We start from the raw sequence: 23,973 nt of genomic DNA, 5'->3' as shown, positions 1-23,973 counted from the left end.
GGAATTATTGAGGGGGTGTTGGGGGGGGGGAAATTGCACTGCTTCTGCCACAGCCAATCCCAGCAGCGATCACATCAATGCAAATAGGAGCACAATGGAGCTGGCAATAAGTACACTGCAGCCAAGCTTGGAGCGGGTTGCGTTTGGCTGACGGGCTGCCGCTCCAATGGCAGGAGCTGGGGGGCTACGGGTAACCAGTGGCGGCGATGTGGGGGCGTGCCGGTGTCAGGCTAGGCTGTCCTTGCAGGGTGTCTGGGCTAAACTTCACCAAATAATAGCTGTTTGTATTTTGGCTGCTGCAGGAGCCATTTTAGGTAAGTTGTGCTCTGAACTTTTTATTGGCGCGCCGTGCGCTCGCCAGGAGCGCTCGGGGTATACCAGCCGGCCCGGGGACTGGCTATGAATGAATTTGGGCTGCCTGGCCAAAGCCGGCAAGGCGCTAAGAGCCAAAGAGCCGGCGGTCAGTCTGTCGGTCGGCCGGCCAGGCGGCCCGAACTCAGCTTGGAGGGGGCATGCCGAGCGCTTAATTCTCCTCTCAGGCACTGTCATGGCGTTGGGGAGGCTCTGCCCTTGGGAGCGGACCTTCGGGCACTGGGCGTCAGGGAGGGGATGGCTCATGTGATGCCCTCTGCGCAGATTTGCTCAGCGGGTGAAGAGGAGGAGGAGGATGCCCGTCTCGACCCAGCGAGCGGCGATGCCCCTTGTAGCGCCAGCCTTCTCTCTTAAAAGAACAAGGCTGGGGGAGGGGGAGGGAAGACGACCCGCAGCTCCTCCCTTTCGTTCTCTGGGCAGGCGGGCGGAGGGCTACGGCTGCGATGGCTCCCGATGACCCTCTCGCCCCCAGAAGTTGTCTGCGCCTGCCCACTGTTTTGCATGGGTGGCGATGAGGAGGATGCGCCGTCCAACCCCAGCTGCGACTTCCTCGAGTCTGGCCCCACGCACTGCAGTTTGCTTTCCCTCCCCCCCCCCACTTCAAGGCGCTCTGGCACACGCGCGCTCACACAGACACACAAACACAAGAGTCCTGCCCACCTGCCTCGATTGCAGATCCATCCACAGAACGTCCGTGAGTCATGTGCATTCCTGCAACCATGACCAAGTTTGGTGCAATTTGGGGGCTAGAGACAGAGTAGCATCAATAGAGAGTTGGAAACCCGTCCACTCCTCTCTGCATTGTTTTGTGCGCTCTCCAGCATCATTGCCATCTTCTGCATTACGATACCAAGAGCTGGTATTATTTTGTAATACGGTTTTTAAATATTTGCACATTTTGAAAAAATCGAGATGCTAGTACTCCTGAGACTTAAGGGTAAAAGAGCAAATCAGTATCTTGAGTGTTCTTGTAAACTACTACATTGCAGTGGTGGATTATGAGACATTCCATGATAACCTCTTGTCTTGTACTCTCCAAACATGGGAGATCCCAGAATCCCCAGCCAGTGTAGCTGTTACCCATGCTGATTGGAAAATTTTAGAGTTCTAGCCTCAATATATATATTAAGGACCATGTTCATTAAGCATCCCAGAATTTATGGACATTCCGTACAATAAACAAGAGCCTGTGCATAGCTTTATGCAGAAAAAAACCCATAGACTTGGAAAAGTGACCTTGGGAACTAGTAGTTTATATAGTGTGGATGTAATGTGATGGAGTGTATATTGAAGTTGAGCCTTTAGTTGAGTTAAAAATGTTTCCCAATCCCCTTTTTTGGAATCTACACGAAATGAGTGTTCCAAATAATTATTTGGGAAATACTGCTGATACAAAACAAAATCCCCCAAACACAGTGGTATCACTCAAATATTAATTGTATATAATAAAAGCTGTGATTTTAAGATATTTTATATTTTTATAGTTTTGTATTGTAACATTGTAGCCAGCAACACAATTTAAAATCTACAAAATCATCTCTCGGGGTTTCTTTATACACAGAGCAAGCAAGGACATTTTCTAATCCTGAAATGATTAAAAAACAGAAACCAAGCTGCTAATGAAAGCAGTTAATGAGTAGGGCTTTCTGTACTGCAATAGCAGCTGTGGACAAAACTATCATCATTGCCAGATCATCTGTTCCTCCTCTTTTGCTGGGTGCAAATCAGATTGTTTGTGACTTTGCAGTGGTATTCACGATACAGAAAGCATGACAAGTCTCATTAAAGTAACTTCTCATCCATTCTATTGCTGCTGTTTCCTAGTGAACCTGTAGTTGGATTACAAAGCTTTAATCATCATCATGTTGATGATTTCTTTGGGAATTCTTTATTTCTTATTCTAAGTGTTTTTTCTGATAATCAGAGTAGTAATGATCAATACGTTGGTTGGCCTAAACTGTATAGGAAGTCAGAAGTAAGCCTGCATGCTAATAATATAAAGAGAAGGAATATAATAATCATATGAGTTGAAGTTTGTGGAACCACTTTTCATGTAAACCCAAATATTTTCTCTGCACTGATTTAACTTTCTGACAATTGCTTTATAACTTAAAATTGGAAAGATAGGAAACGGATGAGGTATTTTATATTTATGCGATTGCTGGTTGAATCATTGGGCAAAATAGAGCCAGCATAGTGCATTGAATAGACTGGACATGTCACAATCTTTGATCTTTAAGCTACTGATCTGTTGGAAGGTTAAAATGGGACTCTTATAATCATGTATGTTATTATGAATGCCTTGGAGAACATTTAGTTTACCTATTTAAATTAAAATGGGATAAAATCAATCAGTATTTATTAGCCTATAAAACCAGATGATGTTCTAATTCTGATTCTTAGACTCTCACTATTTATGTTGCCTCCTTTCCTACCCTATGTAGAAGCATTGTGACTTTAATCTATTCTCTTAAGCAGCCTTGCTCACATATAGATTTTTCAGATTGTTTTATGACTTTCCAAGCAAAACTATAGAAATGCAATTTCCTGGTGGTCTATCCGAGTACAATCAGGTCTGACCCTACTTAGCTTTTGGGGATCACCCAGAATTTGATAATATTGTTGGTCAAAACTGGATAGGAATATTGACTGTTGGTGGTCCTCTAGTGGTATTTTAATATTGCAGGCAGGTATAATGAAATAATTTCTGGGGTTATTATCAGTTATAGATTTAATTGTTTTTGGGGTACCTTGCTATTACGATAATTCTTTCATTAATATGATTTGTCTTTACAGACCATATTTCTATACTACCTTTAGGACTCTAGAAGAAATTCTGTGAGAATAATGTGAGAAAGAATCATCTCACATTAGCAGCTTCCTTGTCCTCCCCTCACCTACATGTCATGTGCAACCTCAAAAACTGCCCAATAGGGCTGGAACCTCTCTAAAACAGACTTTGAGCATACTTAAATGGTGGGAAATCCTCTTCCTATTGATTCAGTGCAATTTTTTGAACATGCTGTTGGATACCACACATAATTTTGGGGTTAATTCTCTGACATGCAAAGCAGTCATGGCATATTTGCTTGGAAACCAAATAAAAAATAATGTTTATTGTAGTTGTGCCTTTTGCACAATCAGTGGATATAAAAATGCAAATCTAGTTTTCATGGTTTTGCCAATATTTTAAGTATTTTATGTATTTATTATTATGTTGTCATTTTTAATAGATTAAAGCCAGACGTGAAAGTATGCTTTGATTGAGCTTATTTCAGTATCATAGAATTGTAGGATTATAAAGTTTGAAGGGACATAAGGATAATCTAGTCCAGCCTTTCACAACATACAGAAAAACTGTTTAACTCATTCATGACAGATGGCTGGCTTCTTCTTAAACATTTCCAGAGATGAAGAACCTTCTAGTAGTTTTATAGATCTTACTATCAGGAAGTTTTCCCTTATATTTAAATCAAATCCTGGTAGCTGCAACTCATACCTGTTATTTCTGTTTCTAATTTCTGTTGCCATAGAAAACAGTTCATGCTATCTTTCCTGTAGCTTCCTTTTATGTACTTTAACACAGCTAACATTTCTCCCTTGTCATCGTCATAATGAACATCCAAGGTCCTTCAGCTGGCCATCAGAGGGCAGATCTTGAAGTATCTGTGTTGTCTTTTTTGTCCTCTTTTTGAACCATCTACTACTTGTCAATATCCTTGCAAACTGTCCTTCGTCGTCTGAGAAAACAGAATCCAGGAATGCAGGAACAAGGTGACTAGCAGGGTTTATTCCATACAAAGTTAAAGTCAGCACTGGGAGTGGTTTGCTCCCAGTGCTTTACATAGAAGTTCCCTGCCCTGCAACCCCGCCCCAAGCAACAAGCCAGCATCCGGTCCATGAATATAACAGCCGCAGTTCCTCTTCTGCCCTTCCCCCGTCGGACTGTGCACCGCCGTCTCTCTGCCATTCCAGCCATTCCGTCGAGCGCTCTCCCCAGGCCACATGACCTTCGCGGGACTATCCGCCCAGGTCGGCAACTGGCATCTCTGGCAGCGTCCTGTTCATGAGCCAGCTTCCTCCCCTGCCCCGGTAATGCTTCACGGCGCGTGGAGGTACCTGGCAGTGCCCCTGACGTCCAGCTGATTCGCCTGGCAGCTGGCTTCCTCCTCGGCCTCCGGCAGTGCGCCGCAGCATCCGGCGGCGTCTCCGACACCGAGCTGACATGTTCAGCAGCCAGCTTCCTTTCCGGCTTCCGGCAGCGCTCCGCAGCTGTAGGTGGTGTCTCCAACACCCAGCTGGCCCATCCGATGGCCAGCTGATCCCCCGGAGTTTGGCAGCGTGTGGCAAAAATCGGCTGCTTGGCTGCGGCTGGCTGCTGAGTTCCTCCCCCCACCGGTATGTGTTGAGCCCACGGGGTTTGACAATCCTTCTGTAAGTGGGAAACCTGAAGTTGTATGCCAGCTATGGTGTCACCAATGCCAACTGGAAAGAAATAATGACAGTGGTTCTTTTGATGCTGGCCAGAATTGCATTAGCCCTTCTAGCAGCTGTCTGACACTACTAGCTTATGTTTAGCTTGTTGTCAATAACTTCATCAAAGTCTGTCTCAGAAATAGGCTTTTCAAGCCATGAATGTACATATGTCACATATTTTTTACCCCAAATATAATACCTTACATATTTCTCTGTTAAGAAATATTTTGTTCTTCTCAGCTTAGACTTCCAACCTGCCCAGATTTGGCTACAATTTTTTTTTGTCAAATGGGGTGTTCTAGTCTTTCTAATGTATGTCATTCATAAATTTGGTAAACGGTCCATTAGTGCCATCAGAAGTAATTAATAAAAATATTGAATAATACCGCCCCGAAAATGTATCCTTGTGGAATCTCACTAATTCCTACTTCACTTAACTGCACTTAAACAATTTGTTAGTGAGAATGCCTATGGAACTTTATCAGAAGCTTTGCTGAAATCAAGATTGATTATATCCACAGTATTCGCCTTGTCTACTAGAGTAATTACTAAATCAAAGAAAGAGACAATGTTTACATTACCTGATATTTTTTTTTTACAAAGCCATGTTGGCTCTTAGTAACCATGACCTGGCTTTCAAAGTTCTTACAGATGGCTGCTTTTTTACTGGCTCTAACATTTTCGCAGGTTTCATGTTAGGGTCATTGGTCAATAATGCCTGAATCCTCTTTTTTTTTTCTTTTGCTTTCCTGCAGAAAGGTACATTTGCTCCTCTTAAATCAGCTGCTACTTCCTAGTTCTCAGGATCTGTCAAAGTAATTGACAGAAATCCTGATAAACAGATCCTTTATAATTAGAACTTAGAAATGTAGGCATTTAAATTAGTTAGAAGTTATTTTCCTATATCTTTATGGATAGGCACTCTCCTTCAATATCTTTTCAAAATGCAGCTACTTAGATGTCATATTACCTCATTACAGCAATACATTCATGATTTTCCAGATGAAATTCAGTATATGATAGCTTTGTAGGACATTTGATGAATAAATCTTTGTAATTACTTCATTGATAGCTTTAAAGTATTGGAGCTCCTGTTTGGTTAATGATAAAATGAATGCATACAAACTGGTATGGAATTTGCTAAGAAACATCTCGCCTCTATTTGAATATTTTTCTTTAAAAGTACTATAGAAGCTTTCGTGTCTGGCAAAATTATTTAACTTTATATTTAATTTTAGAGATTTTATTTAATTTTATATTTTACTTTAGAGCACGGGTGTCAAACTCGCGATGTCACGTGATGTTCACGACATATTGTGACTTTTCTCTCATTGCCGGCAATGGGATGGGCGCGGTTTTGGCATGACACCCCTGCTTTAGAGATTGGTCTTCTTTGTTTCAGCTTAATTAGACAGTTGCCACTTTCATACATATATGAATCAGCACAAGTTGTCTATAGCATTTTCACAGCTTGGGTTTGGAAACTTCAATTAAAAAATGCTATAGAAAAGAGGAGAAGGAAGATTTGGATGAAGTAGACTTTGAACAATGAGGCAGATCAGGGAATAGGTTTGAGCCTATTTGCAACTCCAGATTTAATTTGGCATAGAGATTGAGAGATCTTGTCACTGCAAAGAAACCTGAAGTCCAGTAACTCAGCAGAATGAAGAGGCATTCCTCTCTCCCCCCCCCCCCGTATAAATTTTTTAGTTTACAAATACAGCAGGGATGTCAAACTGGCGGCCTACGTGCCAGATGCGTCATGCACAGGCCACGCCACCCAGCTCTGCAAAGGCAAAAAAGTCATGATACGTCACATGACACTATCAAGTTTGACACCCGTGAAATAGAGGAACTGTATTTTCTCACAAAAAATGAACTAAAAAAAATCTTAAACATAATAAGGCAAGAAGAATGGAACTTGTTTCTGGGCAGACATGCACATTTCAGTATTGTTATGTGAATCTTATATATCAGTTAAATAGTTTTGGAAATTTAGCTGAAATTATTTCTAAGATATTGTCATGGTCTCTCAGTGTTTTTTTTTATCTTTCTTGCTACTCCTCAGGTCTTAAGCTCATTTATTTCCTAAAACATCTTTGAACCAACTCTGGGAGGCTCCCAGTTAACATGCATGATATATATATTTTAAGATGTATTTGTGCAAGATCAGTAATGAAAGTAGAACTACTAATTCAATGTGATTTGGAAATCAACTGCTAATTACAGTAAGCTCTCGCTTTCTACTTACTACAAAGTTACTGCAAGATTATTGATATTAAGATGAATGGAAATTGCACATCTGTACATTTGATTCTGTGCAGTCTTTATTTGGGCACATCTCATTTGTCTCAATAAAATTTGCATTGGAAATATTGCAGATAAATTGTGATTTTAATGTATTTCTTAATTTACAAAAGAAGAGAATATATGTGGTTCAGGGTTAAACTGTGGAGTCCTTGATGCTCCCTGAACTTGGTTGTTTGCAGACATTTCATTACCTGACTAGGTGACATCATCAATGCGCTGATTAGTTATGTATTCCACTATTAGTTTACATAAGAATTGCAGAGACTATGTTTTTCTCTAGTTATGTTAGCAATGTGAGCCAGTTGTTTCTATCTTATATGAATGTCATACTACAACATCTTCCCAGCCTAACGTTCTTAACATTTGTTACCAATTCTGATAGTAGCTTTAAAATTAGCTGTTAAAGTCAGGATCTGAAAAAACATTTGTTTATTTGTTAGTAATGGTTTTTTACCTTGCCTTATTATTCGATTGTTCTATTTTTTCCCCTGTTATTATCTGTTGGGTAGGAAGTTCACCTTTGAATAGTTCTGAATGATTTGAAAATAAACTGGGCCATTGTTTACAATGCCCATCAATGCAAAAATACAATACTTATAAAAAACACACATCAGGAGTAAACTAAATTTCATCTTTCCTTTCAGTATATTGGTTTATTTATTTACTTTCATTTTCTGTGTCACATTTATATGGGCACTCATCTTATACAAAGTGACTCTGAGCAGATAAAAAAAACTATTAAAAACATACTATAAAACCAATTAAATGCAAATAAAACAGTAAACAAAAATAAAAATAAAACCCAAGTGGGAGATTACAGTATTACACGTAATACAGCCAGAGTAATTTGCCAAGTAAGTAGTCAGAATAGATTGGATTGAATTTAGAATAAGGGAATCAGTTTCATATGTTCATATTTCAGATGAAGCATTCTTAAGTATTGCAAATCAAGAGCATCCATAAACCCAGAATAAAACCAAACAGGCGTTTTGCCTGTCGGCACTGAATTTCTTTTAGTCCAAAAGAAAACTAAGAAGCAGGACTTTATGTTGTCTTAACAATCCTAATGGAAAGCTGCTAAACAACTTTCACCTTTAGCCCCAGTTAAAATAAGAAAATTAATTAAAAATTGATAAGCTGCACTCTCAGTTACATTTTCAGGTATTTTGTTTGGTTTAACTAGCTTTCAGAATATCAGACTTTAAAAAATTCCTTAACAGTATGAGGAGTAGAAGCTTATTATTTCAGAAAAGCTACTGACTTTTTCAGTTGTCAAATGGCATAAGTTGTGTACATAAAATATATATTTATAACCAAGTGCACTCGAAATACATTGGACCTCTGGGAGGAGAATGCATCCCTGCTTATCAAGCTTTGAAAGCTGGACTATTACTATCACTATTACACATGAGATGTGAAATATGAAGCTGTCTTGTGTTGGGAAATATTTACAATATATTGCAAGGTATTCAGACAGGACTAAGACTTTAGGGTGGCCAATGTCATCCTTTCCCAGGCTTTTATTTTCTGTTAAAATGCCTCCATGTGGGTTAATACTTAGAGTGAAAAAATAAATGGGCCTTCCAGTTCTATGATTCTAATCATAGAATGGGAAGGGGCCGTTTATACCATCAAATCCAACTTTCCATTCACATAGGAATCCAATTTATGGTATTTATTATAGATGGCTGTTGACTTAAGAGAGACAACCATCTTTCTAGCTAAATGGTTCCATAGTCCAACACTGTACAACAAGATCCAGGTGCTGGGCAAGGGACGTATGGAAGTTTTGATAGACCTGGATGTGGAGGAGGCATTGGGATGGAGTCAGTGGAGAAACAAGGCTGGTGGTTCAGACTGTGGCTCCTATGGCAACTTTCACAGTGCTACCATCTTTGCCCATTGAGCTGACACGTGCCCTGTTGCTCTAACTCCATTGCTGGCTCAGCCCCACTGCCTCCTCCCCAGGCAGGGCTGGCAAGCTCCCTTTGGTAAATGAGACTCTGCCACCTTCCTGTGTTCACTGTGCCTTTGCTTGGATCCCAAGCTAACAGTGACAGAACTACATGTACCCAGTATCCTATTTTGTCCTCTTAAGACTTGGTTCTCAGTGTTTTAATCCTTACTCTTCTCTGCATTCTGTTCTAGTTTATGTACTAAGTATACTCTGCTGATTAGCATCAAGTTGAAGAGAGCCAATCACTGCTTGCCTTCTTTGACTTGTCAGAGGAGAAAGGGCTCTCCTATACTGGAATTAATGCACCTATTTCTCTAGGGGACTGGAGGCTAAAACATATAAGGAACAGTTGCTGGAATTGGGTATGTCTGGTTTAACGAACAGAAGGACGAGGAGGGACAGGATAGCAGTGTTCCAATACCTCAAGGGTTGCCACAAAGAAGAGGGAGTCAAGCTATTGTCCAAAGCGCGTGAAGGCAGAACAAGAAGCAATGGATGGAAACTAATCAAGGAGAGAAGCAACCTAGAATTAAGGAGAAACTTTCTGACAGTTAGAACAAATAACCAGTGGAACAACCTGCCTCCAGAAGTGGTGAATGCTCCATCACTGGAAGTTTTTAAGAAGAGACTGGACAGCCATTTGTTCGAAATGGTATAGGACAGTGATGGCGAACCTTTTAGAGACTGAGTGCCCAAACTGCAATCCAAAACCCACTTATGTATCGTCGGGTGCTGGGTGGGCGTGGTCAGTTGGGTGAGTGTGGCCCATTGGGTGGGGCGTGGCTGCAGTGGTAATGGCAGACTGGGTGAAACTAAAAAGTTCAATCAATCAATTCCAACTTTGCAAGATCTTTTTTTTCCCTGTGAGAAGTTGAAATTGATTGATTGAACCTTTTTTTTTTTTTGCTCATGGGGGCGGAGGCCTAAAGCGAAAAGGTTTTATAAAACCCAACTGAAGGCCTAGGACTGGGGAGATGGCACGCGTGCCCACAGAGAGGGCTCTGTATGCCACCTGTGGCAGGCGTGCCATAGATTCACCACCATAGGTATAGGGCCGTGGTGGCGAACCTATGGCACGCGTGCCACAGCTGGCATGCAGAGCCCTCTCTGTGGGCATGCGCACCATTGGCCCAGTCCTAGGACTTCAGCTGAGTTTTATAAAACCTTTTCGCTTTAGGCCTCCGCTGCCAGGTGCAAAAAAAAAAGATTCAATCGATCTATCAATCAATTTCAACTTCTCGCGGGAAAAAAAGATCTCGCAAAGTTGGAATTGATTGATTGAACTTTTTAGTCCCACCAAGTCTGCCGTTACCACGGTAGCCACACCTACCTAATGGGCCACGGCTACAAAATTGGCCATACCCACACAATGGGCCATGCCCAACCGGCACCCGATGATACATAAGTGGGTTTTGGGTTGCAGTTTGGGCACTCGGTCTCTAAAAGGTTTGCCATCACTGGTATAGGGTTTCCTGCCTGAGTGGGGGGTTGGGTTGGACTAGATGACCTCCAAGGTCCCTTCCAACTTTATTATTATTATTATTATTATTATTATTATTATTATTATTATTATTATTGCTGAATATTAGAAGAACACACCTCAGCTGTACACTCTGTAGTTATACAAACATTGACTTAAGTTGTTGAAAAATCAATAAATCCATTCTGCATTATTCCAAGAAGAGTTAAAATGCTGGTGAGGAGTGTCTTATATAAAGACATACTGCTCACCAGCTACACCAGTGTAGACTCAAGCGGAATTTCTCTTCCAAGCTCCAAGTGACAAAGAAGGTGCTAGATAATTGTCACAAACTCGACAGAGTGTGACAGAGGAAGAATGGGGCTAGCAAATTAGATGGGTTGAGGAAAGAAACTGAGGAAAGGAACTATTCTATTTTTCATTTTAAATAGAATTTGCCCTATAATTAGTACAGTTTGATTAAAGAAAATAAGCTTTCTTGATCATGGTTAAATTAATTGAATACATGGAGTATAGTCAAAGTCATCTTAAGTCGATGGTGCTTTAAACTAAGTAGAGCATAATCTTCTGGCCAGTACAAATATAACCCAAGTGTGTGAATCCAGGGTTAATTGCATAAAATAATCTGGCATGAAAAATGTGTTTAAAAGAACCCTAAATCTTCAAAATTCAAGCTATTCATTTATCCCAAATCTTCTTACAAATAAGACATGCATTTTACTTTTAAGAGGTTGTAAAATTACCTCAGGTTTGTTCATCTGTCTCCAAAAGAGCTTCTTATTTTGTATGTTTTGAATTGTGCACCTTACATCTTTATGAATCTTTTGATGATATAACTGGAAAACATTAAAAATGAGAAATATTTCAACTTTTGAAAAATCAATTAAAAATAATGAAGCATTTGGTTCTTTGTTCATCAGAAATATCAATATATTAAGAATAAAGCAGGGGAGCTTCCGGTGGGAGGCGACGGCGATGGCGGCTAGCTTTTAGCCGTCCAGCTGGGGAAGTGTCAGAGCCGCGGAGCGCAGCGCGCATCAGCTGGCCCGCGGCTCGGAAATCCCTTCCCGGGCAAAGGGAAGGGATAGAGAACGCAAGAGTAGAGGTAGAACCCCTGAACCCCCTCTGGATTTATTTCTAGAGGGGGTGAAAGGAGTGTTCCCTCGGAGCTCTTGCTGATCTCCGCCTCCCAGCTGTTTTTGCTTCCTAGGAAGCAAAAGAAACCGCCGCTTCTATCTCCGTGTTTACAGCATTTTGGTGAGTAATTTTTAAACGGACGGAGCAGTTTAAAGGATTTTTTGTTATATTTTAGGTGTTTATTTTTTTTATCTTTTGATTTTTACTATTTTTCCTCCTTTTCTTTGTTATACTAGTGAAAGGACTTAAGATGGCGTTTTGAAAGTGTCGGAGTTTTTTTTTCCTTTCTCTTTTGTTTTACTTTCCCTTTTTAAGGATTGTTTTTTGCTTTTGCTTTTGCTTTTGGCTTAGAATTTTTTTTTTGAATTGTTTGCTCTTTTACTACTTATTCTTGGGATTTATTCTGGACTTTTAATGATTATAGTTTGTCTCTTTTTAAAAATTCTTTTTTTCTTTTTTTCCTCCTCCCTTTTTGGCTGGAGGGGAAAGGGAAGTGACAATTGTGCTTTTTAAAATGGCTTCAAAGAGGCAGCAGCCTTCCTCAGTACCCAAGGTTATTTCTTCTCCTATAACTTCCACTGCACAGCTACAACAACAATCTAAACATGCACCACCGGCTCAGCCACCACCCTCCCCTCCTTTACCTGGACTTTCAGTGCAAGAGGTTAGAGGTATAATGGGAGAGATTGTAGTTCAAATGAGAGAGGAAATGACTCAATTTGTTTCACAGATTAAATCAGAAATTAAATCTGATCTCAAAGAAGAGATAACGGGGATAAAGTCTAAATTGCAAGAAAATAATAATGAATTACGACAAGATATACTGGCAGCTGTTTCAGGTTTGGCTACTGTGGTGGTTAAGCTCGATGCAAGGCTTGAGGAAGTGGAAGACAAAGTTGACTCTTTAGATGACAAAATTCAAGACGTGGAAAGGAAGGTGGACTCCTCACAAGAAGATATTTTGATGTTTCAGTACAGACAGATGGAGTATGCTCTGAGGATTAGAGGCCTCAAGGAAGATATGAATCAAGATTTGATGGAGGTGGTTCTTAGTGATCTGGCGCTGGCTTTGGATATGGATAAAGGAGAATTACAGAGAGAAGTAGAAAAAATTTATAGACTCAACTCCTGGATTGCTAAGCAGAAGAATTTGCCCAGAGATGTGGTGATTTACTTTACAAAGAAGTCCCTGCGGAATGAGATTATACAAGCTTTTTACAACAAAAGATTTCAGATTGCCGCCCAAGATGTCATCATTCTAAAGGAAATCCCATCTAAAATCTTAAGAAGTAGGAAAGATTTTGCTTTTTTAACTAATGAGCTTAAAGCTAGATCGATGCCATTCAGATGGGAAATTCCGATGGGTATCGTTTTGAGCCATGCTGGGACACGTTACAGATTGAACACAGTTGACAAAGCTAGAGATTTCTATACTTCGGTCCTGAGTGCAGGCTCAACTTCATCTGGTCGGAAATCTTTGAGTGCTAAGGAACCTGAGCAGCAATCTGAGGCACTAGATTTGGTTTCCGCAGGGATGATAGAAGTGGCAAAGCAACGCCAAACGGAGGCTAAAGAGCAGAGGATGACTCGTGCAGCTTATAAGCGTAAAGAGAAAGAGCAACGTAAAAAAGAGCCCAAAGAGAATTCTCCTGGAAGTCCATCACCGCCGGTGGGAGGAGCAAGACCCAAGAGTTATGCAACACATGCAGCTCTGTCAGAGTTTGATGGTGTCTTCTCCAGGCTGCGTGCCAAGGGAGATGGCAAAGTTTTTGACCTGGAATGTTAATGGATTGAATTCTCCTCAGAAACGGAAAAAAATCTTTTATTATTTGAAGCAACATACCAATGATGTTATTTGTTTACAGGAAACTCATATTCTACTTAAAGATCAGAAATATTTAGTTAATGCTCGTTTGGGATCTCATTTTATATCTCCTGCACCTGGGAAGAAAGGGGGAGTTGTTATATATGTCAAACAAAACCTGCCAGCTTGTCTGGTAGAATCAGATCCCCAGGGGAGATATGTGATGATTGAACTTGGTATTTATGGTAAGAAAGTACTTATAGTTGGACTTTATGCTCCAAATCAACAACAGGAACAATTTTATAAACAGTTACACCAAAAAATAACTTTGCTTGACTATAGATCAGTGGTACTAATGGGTGATTGGAATGGTGTCTTAGACACACACAGGGATAAGAAAGGTTCCTCTCCTTTTCTTAAACAAGCAAGGCTACCTAAAGCCTTTTTTGATATGAAAGAAGACTGGGAATTAAGGGACTATGGGCGGGAACGTAATCAAGAGGAGAGAGACTTTACTTTTTTTTCTGACAGACACCAATCTTTTTCAAGAATTGACTTTTTCTTGATTACCACGGATTTGTATAATAAAGGAAAGAATGTAAAGATTTTTCCTAGATCACTGACGGATCATAGTCCAGTTTGGATGGAGTTGATTCAAGAGAAAGAGGAAAGAAGATCCTGGAGAGTTAAGGAAAATTTGTTTAGACAAGAGAAGAATGTTCAAAAACTAAAGGAGTGTTTAAAGGACTATTTTGCTTTGAATATGTACAAGGGGACTTCAATGTCAATGGTATGGGATGCAGGTAAAGCATTTACGCGCGGTGTTTTGATAAAAATGAATAATTTTTATAAGCGAAATCAGATTCAGAAACGTAGAGAACTTGAAGATGAAATTAAACTAAAAGAAAGGGCTTTGATTCTAAATCCTTCTGATGAAAGTACTAAAGAATCTGTAAAGTTATTAAGGTCACAATATAATATGTTGATAGCAGATCAAGCTGCAACCAATTTATTATTTATGAAACAAAATACATTTTGTAATGCTAATAAGCCGGGGAGATGGTTGGCTTATCGATTAAGAAAGAAACAGAGACAGAGAATAATAGAGAAAATAAATTATAAGGGTAAACTAGTTTCTCAGAAGGAATTAATTAAAAAATCTTTTTTGGATTATTATCAAAACCTATACAAATCTACTAATGTACAACTGTAAGATATAAATAAATATTTAGCTGAGGCAAGTTTTCCTAAACTGACTGAGGATCAGAAATATGAAATTAATGGTTTAATTACTAAGGAGGAAATCGCCTCAGCAATTCAACAATTGAAATTAGGGAAAGCACCGGGTACGGATGGGTTAACAGCTGTTTATTATAAAGCCTTAATGGAGGAGATGATTCAACCATTAAATGATCTTTTTAATGGTATCTTACAGGGTTTAGAGATTCCTCCTTCATGGCGTAGTGCTTTTATATCATTGATTCCAAAGGAGGATCAAGATCTTACTTTACCAAAAAACTATAGGCCTATATCTCTTTTAAACGTGGATTATAAGATATTTGTAAAAATTTTGGTAAATAGGCTTATGAGGGTGGTGCATCATCTTGTGCATAAAGATCAATCAGGGTTTATAACAGGAAGGTATATGAAAAACAATGTTAGACAAATTATTAATTTACTAGAATACTTAGATAAGAACAACCAAGTTCCTGCAGGGCTCATATTTTTAGATGCTGAAAAAGCATTTGACCAATTGAATTGGCATTTTATGCTAAGAGTAATGGAAGAAATGAATTTTGGAGAAAACATATTACAAGCCCTTAAGGTAATATATCAAAAACAAACAGCACAACTTATTGTTAATGGAGGTCTTTCGGAGGTTTTCACAATAGAGAAAGGTACTAGCCAGGGGTGTCCTTTATCGCCATTGTTGTTTGTTTTAACATTGGAAATATTATTGATCAAAATTCGAGAGTCTCAGGAAATTAAAGGAATATATGTTAATAAAAAAGAATATCAGTTGAGAGCTTTTGCGGATGACTTGGTTGTTACTTTGTCGCAACCTGACTATTCTGTAGTAAACTTATTACAGTTGATTCACCATTATGGTTTGGTCTCGGGTTTTAAGATTAATGTAAATAAGACTAAAATTTTACCTAAAAATATGTCGAGTCAGGAGAAGCAGATTTTGGTTAACTCGACGGGTTTTGAGATTGTTAATAAGGTAAAATATTTGGGGGTGATGCTGTCTGTTTCTAATGCAAAATTATTTAAAAACAATTATGAAAGGTTGTGGGTCGGGGTACAGAAAGACTTGAAGAAATGGGAAAAGCTGCAATTATCCCTCATGGGAAGAATTGCAGTGATAAAAATGAAGATTCGACCCAAGTTTCTTTTTTTGTTTCAAATGTTACCAATTTTGAAAAATGAGATTAATTTAAATGAGTGGCAGAAGGGTCTCAATAAATTTATTTGGGCAGGGAAAAAACCAAGGGTTAAGTTCAAAATTATGCAAGAATTCCGTGAGAGGGGTGGACTCAAGGTACCAAATTTGAAATTATATTATGATGCGGTGGTTTTAACATTAATTAGTGACTGGGTAAATTTGACAAACTCTGAGATACTTTATCTAGAGGGATGGGATTTACTTTCTGGGTGGCATGCCTATTTAATATTTAATAAAAAAATAGATTGGGCTTTTAAATCTCATATTTTAAGAATTTCTTTACTTAGGATTTGGAGAAAATATTATAAAAGTGATTTTAAAGTACCATTATGGGCTATACCTGGGCATGCGATAGAAGGAATAAAAAGAGGGGTTAAAATGGACATGGTGTCTTATAGACAGTTACTTAAATGGGATGGACAAAACTGGCAATTAAAATCACGGGAAGAATTAGTACAAGAAAATTTTACTTATTCTTGGTTCCAATATAGGCAACTACTAGATAGATGGAAGATGGATTGCAATGTGGGTTTTCTTAGAGAAGATGAAAATCTTATTAAGCAACTGAAGGATCAAAGACAAACCCACATTAAGAGAATTTATGGGGTTTTAGTTGAATTGGACTCAGAAACGGAACTAATAAAAGATTGTATGATTAGATGGGCGCAGAACTTTGGTGAGCCAGTTTCATTGGACACCTGGGAAACTATTTGGGTGAGAAATGTCAAATTTACTCAAGCACAGAATTGAAGGGAGAATTTTTATAAAATGTTTTATAGATGGCACCTTGATCCACAAAAAATGTCTTATATGTACCCTGACGTGCAACCTAAATGCTGGAGATGTGGTTACAAGGAGGCTTCCTATTATCATATTTGGTGGTCATGCAGAGAGATAAAAGCATTTTGGATCAAACTATGGTGGAATATCCAGAGAATTTTTAGAAGGAGGGTAAAATTCACTCCGCAATTATTTTTGTTAGGTATTGTTACAGATTGTGATACAAAGGAGGTTGTATTGATGTTAAACTTGATCACAGCCGCGAGGCTGTTAATTGGACAATATTGGAAGAAGGAATCTTTGCCTACATTGCAGGAATGGTTGTTTAAAGTAGCTTATCTGGCAGAAATGGCAAAGATTTCGGCTTTCTTAAAGCAACAAACGCAAGAGAAGTTTTTTGCTATCTGGGACAAATGGATAAAATTTATACAATTTAGATGGGGTATACAAAAATATTATATAGCTTTTTCATAAGTTTTATTTTTATATATATTATAGATATCTTTTTTATATATATAAATATAAAGTTTTTAATTTAATTTTTATTTTTTTTTTTTTTTTTTTTTTTATTATTATTATTTCTTAAGCCTATATTATGCTCTGGGAAGCTCAGGGGGGGGGAAGGGAGGGTTTTTGGGAGGGGTGTGGGGTGGGGGTTTTTTTTATATGTATTGTTTAATTTTTTTTTCTTTTGTATATGTTGTTTTTTGTTCTGTATTGTTCTTGTTTTTTTTTTGTAAAATTTATAAAACTTTTAATAAAAAAAAAAAAAAAAAAAAAAAAAAGAATAAAGCAGAAGAATACTATAAGTAGAACAGAAAACTATAAATATACAACAGCTGAAAGAATGCAGTAAGTATTTCTAAAAATGCATATTTCTAAACGTAAAAATTAAGTTAACGAACAAATAACACAATAACACTGTATAAAAATGGTATGAAAGCAGTTTTTCAATAAATGGCCTAACGAAAATCAAACCACCTACATTTGATTTATTTGAATTTCTCATTTCTTTCAGAAATTTAGGATATTTGCAGTTACCTTAGTCACTCTTTAGGGATAGTTAACAGTGCTAAAATAGTGTATGATGGGACAATTGAGGCTCCATCCCTTTTTAAGGTATATCAAATTACTGTATATAAAAATGAATGGGGCTTTGCTTACCCAATTACATTTGCCATTTTGACCTCCCTGTTCTGTGCTGCCAACCACTCATAACTACCTGATATAGATCGATGATATTTATTGCAATTGTAAATCTTTTATCAAAGTAGCACAACACATGGTACAAATTCAAAGGCAGAAGAGTTTACTTTTGCAAAGAGTCTGAAGAGACAGATCTCAAGTTCAGGAAGATCTAATAATACTGTAGTCCATTTCTAGTTCATGGTTCTGGATAAATCAGCAATAGCACAGAGAATAAAAGGAAATTAGAACATTTTTCACCCGCCCAGCCAGTTAGTAAAGGAACAGCGTGGATAATCATGATTTAAAAATAAATAAATTAAAAATTGGATTTTTTTTATTTTTATCAAATTTATTTTAATAAAATGCTTTTGGAGTAAACATCTATCTAAATATATTTTTCTATTTAAGATACATTAATAATTTAATTTATTCAGCATGAAATGGAGCTTGGTTATGTAGCATGAGGCTGTATATTTTGCAATATTTACATTTTTGGTAAACTCGTTCAATGAATCCAAGCTTTGCAAGCTAAGATAACATGCACTGCATTGATGCATTCATACAATTTCACAGTAACCATGAGATAAATCATAAAACAAAGTTCAGGAATATTCTTTTATCCAATTGTTTTGCAAATCTATGTACATTACAAACTGTATAATTGTTTGAAGAAAAATGCATCTGTACCAGGCTCTAAGTGTTTTAATTAAATAAAATAATTTGAGTAGTTTTCCAATTATCGTGTTTCCCTGAAAGTAAGACCCAGTCTTGTATATTATTTTTGCCTCCAAAAGAGGCATTAGATCTTATTTTGGGGGATGTCTTATATTTTTTGTGATAACTGCCTTGCCTCGCAGTGGTGGCACCAACAGCCCTGTCCAGCAGGGGCCTGCATGGTTGCCAGCCCACTTCTGTGGCCACTCGTGGCAAGAAGCCACGCAGCATATTGTGCCACTGCCACCACAACGAAGCAAGGCAGGTGGGGGACGGGGGAGCTGCCCCATGCGCCCTGCTCTGCTTACTTCAGCCCCCCCCCAACCACACCATTTCTTGCTGGATGACCTTCCCTTTCACTCTCCTCCCGAGCCAGACTGCCATGCTACGGAGGATGGGCAGGGCAGACCTGGTCCCCCTCCTCCGTTTCAGAGCCTTGGAGTATATGGCAGATGTGTCTCTTCAAGCGGCCAGATTCTCAGCTCGTGCCATAGCCTCCAACGTTGCCGCACGAAGATTGTTTTGGCTCAGGGATTGGAGAGCTGATACCAAACACAAATGGCACATTGCTGCTGCCCCGTACCAGGGCGGATGTCTCTTCGAAGAGGCCCTCACTTCCTATCTAGTGGAAAACAGGGAGAAACAGAGGGTACTTTCCCACTTCTCTAGGAGGTCGAGCCAACGTTTTTTCCCATAAGGCTGCCGTTCAGATTCAGCCTCGGGGCACATCTCCCAGCCCTTTCCTGCAGGGCCAGACCATTCATTTGACCGGTCCGGCTACAGGGACAGATCCAGGCAACAGGGTCAGGGTAAGCGGTCCTTTCAAGGCAGGGGAGGCCGTCCCTTCCGTACGTCAAGGTGACTCGGGGAAGACCTCTCCCATAGGTGGCAGACTAACTTGCTTTGTCCACCAATGGGAGACCACGACCACGGACTCTTGGGTGCTCAGCACCATCAGAGACGGCCTATGTCTGGAGTTCGTGACAAGGCCTCCACGACGTTTTATTTCCTGTCCCTCGTCAAGGAATCCATTAAAGAAGGGATTCATGGAAGATGCCATTCAGCACCTGTTAAGTATAAGAGCCATAGAGAGGATACCAGCAGGTCAACTAAGAAAGGGATTTTACTCCATCCTCTTTGTTGTCCCAAAGGCCTCGAGGGAGGGGAATGGAGGGTGATACTCGACATCAAGGGCCTAAATTCCCACCTCTCGTATCGTATCGCAAATTCGAAATGCAAACACTCCAGTCCATTCTGGCCAGCGTCCGACGGCGAGACTTCATGACATCAATAGATCTTACAGAGGCATACCTCCACATTCCCATACATCCAAACCACCGACAATTTCGCAAGTTCTGTTATTCCAACAACCACTACCAATACAAGGCCCTGCCGTTCGGCCTCTCATCGGCTCCTAGGGTTTTCACCAAGGTCCTGGCGGTGCTCACCGCACATCTCAGATCAGTACCGATCTGCATTCAGTATTGCCTGGACGACATTCTAATCCAGTTGTCCTCTACTCTGACCGCCCAGGCGGAGCTGACCTTAACTATAAAGACACTTCAGGACCACGAATTCTCGCTCAACTTTCAAAAGAGCCAGCTGATCCCCTCAACCTGCCTTTTACACTTGGGCGCGGTGATAGACACAGACCTTTGTCAGGTCTATCTGTCTCGGGAGTGTCAGAATAGCATTCGAGCCATGGTCCTCAAGGTCCGCAGGGAGCGTGTAGTGACACTGGTTATGCTCTCCCAACTATTGGGAAAAATTATATCTTGCATTGCTATAGTGCCTTGGGCCAGACTACACTCCAGACACCTTCAATGGTTCTTGCTTCCATTTCAAAGGCTGGGCACAAGCTCTTCCAACCAAAGGGTACGGGTTCCATCCCAGACCCTAGGATCCCTTTGGTGGTGGACCTCCCCAGCGGTAGCCAAAGGGTCGCTATTCAAGAAACCCGTCCGGCTAACCCTAGCTACAGATGCTAGTTTGTTTGGCTGCAGAGCGCACCTCCAATCTCAGTTGGCTCAGGGCCAGTGGTCCCGGCTAGACGTGAAGCACAATATCAGTTGGTTGGAGCTCTTCATCACTTCCGCAACAGGGTTGCGAGGCACCATGTGCTCGTCCTCATGGACAATGTGGTGGCAAAAGCCCACGTGAACTGTCAAGGCGGTACTCGATCCCGATCTTTCATGGCCAAGGCCCAGTTGTTGGGATCCTGGGCAGAACCCAATCTCCTCTTCCTGAAGGCCGAACACATCTTGGGAGAGGTGAATTGACAGGTGGTCTATCTAAGCCGGTCGACAGTGGACCATTTAGAATGGCGTCTGCACCCGGACCTCTTCAAGGAGATATCGCAGAGGTTTGGTCGGCCGGTTCTGGACTTGTTTGCCTCTCTGGCGAACTCTCAGCTCCCAAGGTTCTTCTCCCGATTCCCCTCTCTGATGGCGGAGAGAGCGGACACCCTTCGCAGTCCATGGCCAGGGGGTCTGCTGTATGCTTTTCCCCCTCTTCCTCTGATCCCGGCAGTCATCAGGAAAATACTGCAGGAACGGGCAGAGGTGTTATTCGTTGTTCCACACTGGCCGAGGCATCCGTGGTTTGCAGACCTCGTCAGCCTTTCCGTGGCTCCTCTGTGGAGGATCCCTCCAGATCAGATAATACTCTTACAGGGAGTCATACAACACCCAGAGCTCCAGTGGCTCCAGTTAACCTCCTGGCATTTGAACGCCAGTTCTTAGCATAGGATTCCTATTTATCAAGGGTAATTTCTATGATTCAAGTCTCCTGAAGGCTGGCGACGAATCGCATTTACGACTCCACGTGGAGAAATTTCTGTCAATGGTGTGAACGGAATCACTTGGCTCTCTCGGATGTGACTATTCCATGGGTCTTGGACTATTTGTTGGAAGGCGTTGATAAGGGCTTAGCGCCCAGCAATATCCGCAAGCAGGTAGCGGCTCTATCCATGGTGTTTACCTGTGACAACTGGGGCCCATTGGCTTAGCACCCCAGGATCTGCTCCTTTATCAAGGGGATCATGAACAGCAAACCACCTGTAGTTCATAGGTATCCCACTTGGGAGTTACCGCGGGTCTTGCAGGCCCTTACTGAGTCGCCCTTTGAACCCATCAGGACCTGCAACCTACAGTCCTTGTCTCTCAAGGTTGCCTTCTTGGTTGCAGTTACCTCGGCTAGGTGCATCTTGGAGTTGGCAGCTCTTTCCATCAGGGAGGACTCATGCGTCTTTCACCAAGATAGAGTAGTCCTGCATTTGGATCCCTCGTTCATTCCGAAGTTTAACACTATGTTTCACAAGGTGCAAGAGATCATGTTGCCGGACTTTTGTCCTAATCCGTCTCATGACTTGGAATGCAATGGTACACTCTGGACATCCGCAGGGCATTGCGCTATTACATCAAGCTGACGGCTGCTTTTCGTAGGTCGGAAGCCCTTTTTGTTTCATCCCAACCTGCCTCTACCATTGGCAGGTGGATCAAGGCCTGTATCTCCGGAGTGTATCAGACACGCTCTTTGCCAGTTCCAAGTTATGTGATGTCACATTCCACTCGTAGTGCCGCTATATCTGTGGCATGGGCTACACAAGTGTCCATAGATGACATTTGCAGGGCGGCGACGTGGTCTTCGCCTTCCCTTTTTGTGTGACATTACAAGCTTGATAAGTTTGCTTCTGCGGAGGCCTCCTTTGGCTGATAGGTGTTGCAGCAGATAGTGCTGGTGACGGCGACACAGGCCCAGTCTGCTCCCCCCCATAGGGACAGGAGGACTTTGGTATGTCCCATTCGTGGATTTTCCATTCTTCATGCTGAAGGGGCGTTGTCTTATCTGAACGCCTTTTCTCAGCATGATGAATGGAGAATCCACACCATCCCTTATCCGCAGTCAGGTCCAGTGTTAGGGATCTGGGAGCCAACACGTCGTGCAGTCATTAGCTTTGCCCTATTCGAAACTGGGGCGTGACCTAGTACAAGACGGGAATGGCAACTTTGACTGATTTGGTCTAATTTGGGCAGGAAGATACAGTTAACCCATTTGTGGATTCTCCGTTCATCATGCTGAGAAAAGGCGTTCAGGTAAGACAACGCCCCTTCTATTCTATTTCCCCATTGACTTTGCTTGTCAGAAGCCATCTGAGAAGGTCACAAATGGCAATCCCATGATCTTGGATGCTGCAACTGAATTTTGATCACAGGACTGCAAGCATGCTGTTATGGTTGTAAGTGCAAGGACCAGTTAAAACTCATTTTTTTTCAGGACCATTATAACTCTGAACAGTTGCTAAATGAATGGTCAAAAGTTAAGGCTTACCTGTACCTGACTATTCTTGACTGTTTTACTGTACAAATGGAGTTGGGAAAAGGAATGGGGGAAATGTTACTACTGGAAGAAAACTTGAACAAAATGAAAATATGCTAAGGAAATATCTTAGAAATTTCTTGGTTTGAGGTGGTTTATCTTTTGTATTGAAAAGGCAAAAGTTATGTATGGACATGTTCAGTTACTGTACACATCTCGTGTACAGTATGTATATCATCCATTGCGGTCCTAGTTCATTGCTGATTGTCCAGGGAGAAGTGTGCTATTATAAAAGTAATATAATAGGAGTTTACAACTGTGTTTGTGAGATACCACTACTTTTCTTCATTTAATATAGTTTATTACCTTACTATATACTAGAACAAATACTATTAGTGCTTGACTTAACGGTGGTTAAGTCTGTTAGTTATAATTTACTATGGCTTTGGAAAAAGTGACGTTGGCTGTTTTGGCAATTTGGGTGCTTGGCAACCAGCTCACATTTACATAGCTGCAGCATCTTGTGGTCACATGATAGTTTCTGAGAAGCGAAGTTAATGAGAGAAGCTGGATTTGCTTAACAATCAACAACAGTTGATTTACATAACAACCATGGTAAAAATGGCTGTAAAAGTGGATCCAGTCACTGAGGACTCACTTACCAACTGCATCATTTAGTGCCCCAAATTCTAGTCCCAATTGTGATCGTAAATCAGAGATTACTAACATATTGAGGGAAATGTCAAATTTTTCCATTTGCATTATTAGGATGACTAAAGTTGTTGATAGCACAAATTTACCTATGTAACTCATCCAAATTGAAACGGGCCATTAAATATGGACAAATTGCATAATGTAGCTCCTTCAGCTGGACCAGCAGTATCCCTGAAATAGATTTCCTGAGATATACAAGGGAATATCTTCAAAGACATAAAGATAATTAGATAAAACAAAACTTAATTTAGTATAATAAAGCTAATTAAGCAGATGGA

The 23,973-nt window shown here is 40.5% G+C and overlaps 1 protein-coding gene across 3 annotated transcripts in view; it reads left to right on the top strand.

Moving 5' to 3' along the window:
* Positions 1 to 206: 206 nt before the first annotated feature.
* CHD6 (chromodomain helicase DNA binding protein 6) overlaps positions 207 to 23,973 on the top strand; it is a 144,096-nt gene continuing 120,329 nt past the window's right edge. For all 3 annotated transcript variants that reach the window (XR_005553654.1, XM_039319138.1, XM_039319137.1), the window contains exon 1: positions 207 to 314. The gene's annotated coding sequence lies outside the window, so the exon portion shown is untranslated. The remainder of the gene's footprint in view (positions 315 to 23,973) is intronic.

Source organism: Crotalus tigris, unplaced genomic scaffold (assembly GCF_016545835.1).
Source record: "Crotalus tigris isolate CLP2741 ecotype Arizona unplaced genomic scaffold, ASM1654583v1 scf7180000022411.5474196:2289641, whole genome shotgun sequence".
In the NCBI taxonomy this organism is placed as follows: domain Eukaryota; kingdom Metazoa; phylum Chordata; class Lepidosauria; order Squamata; family Viperidae; genus Crotalus; species Crotalus tigris.
Note: the sequence above shows the minus strand (reverse complement) of the source record. Positions and strands in the feature narration are given on the sequence as shown.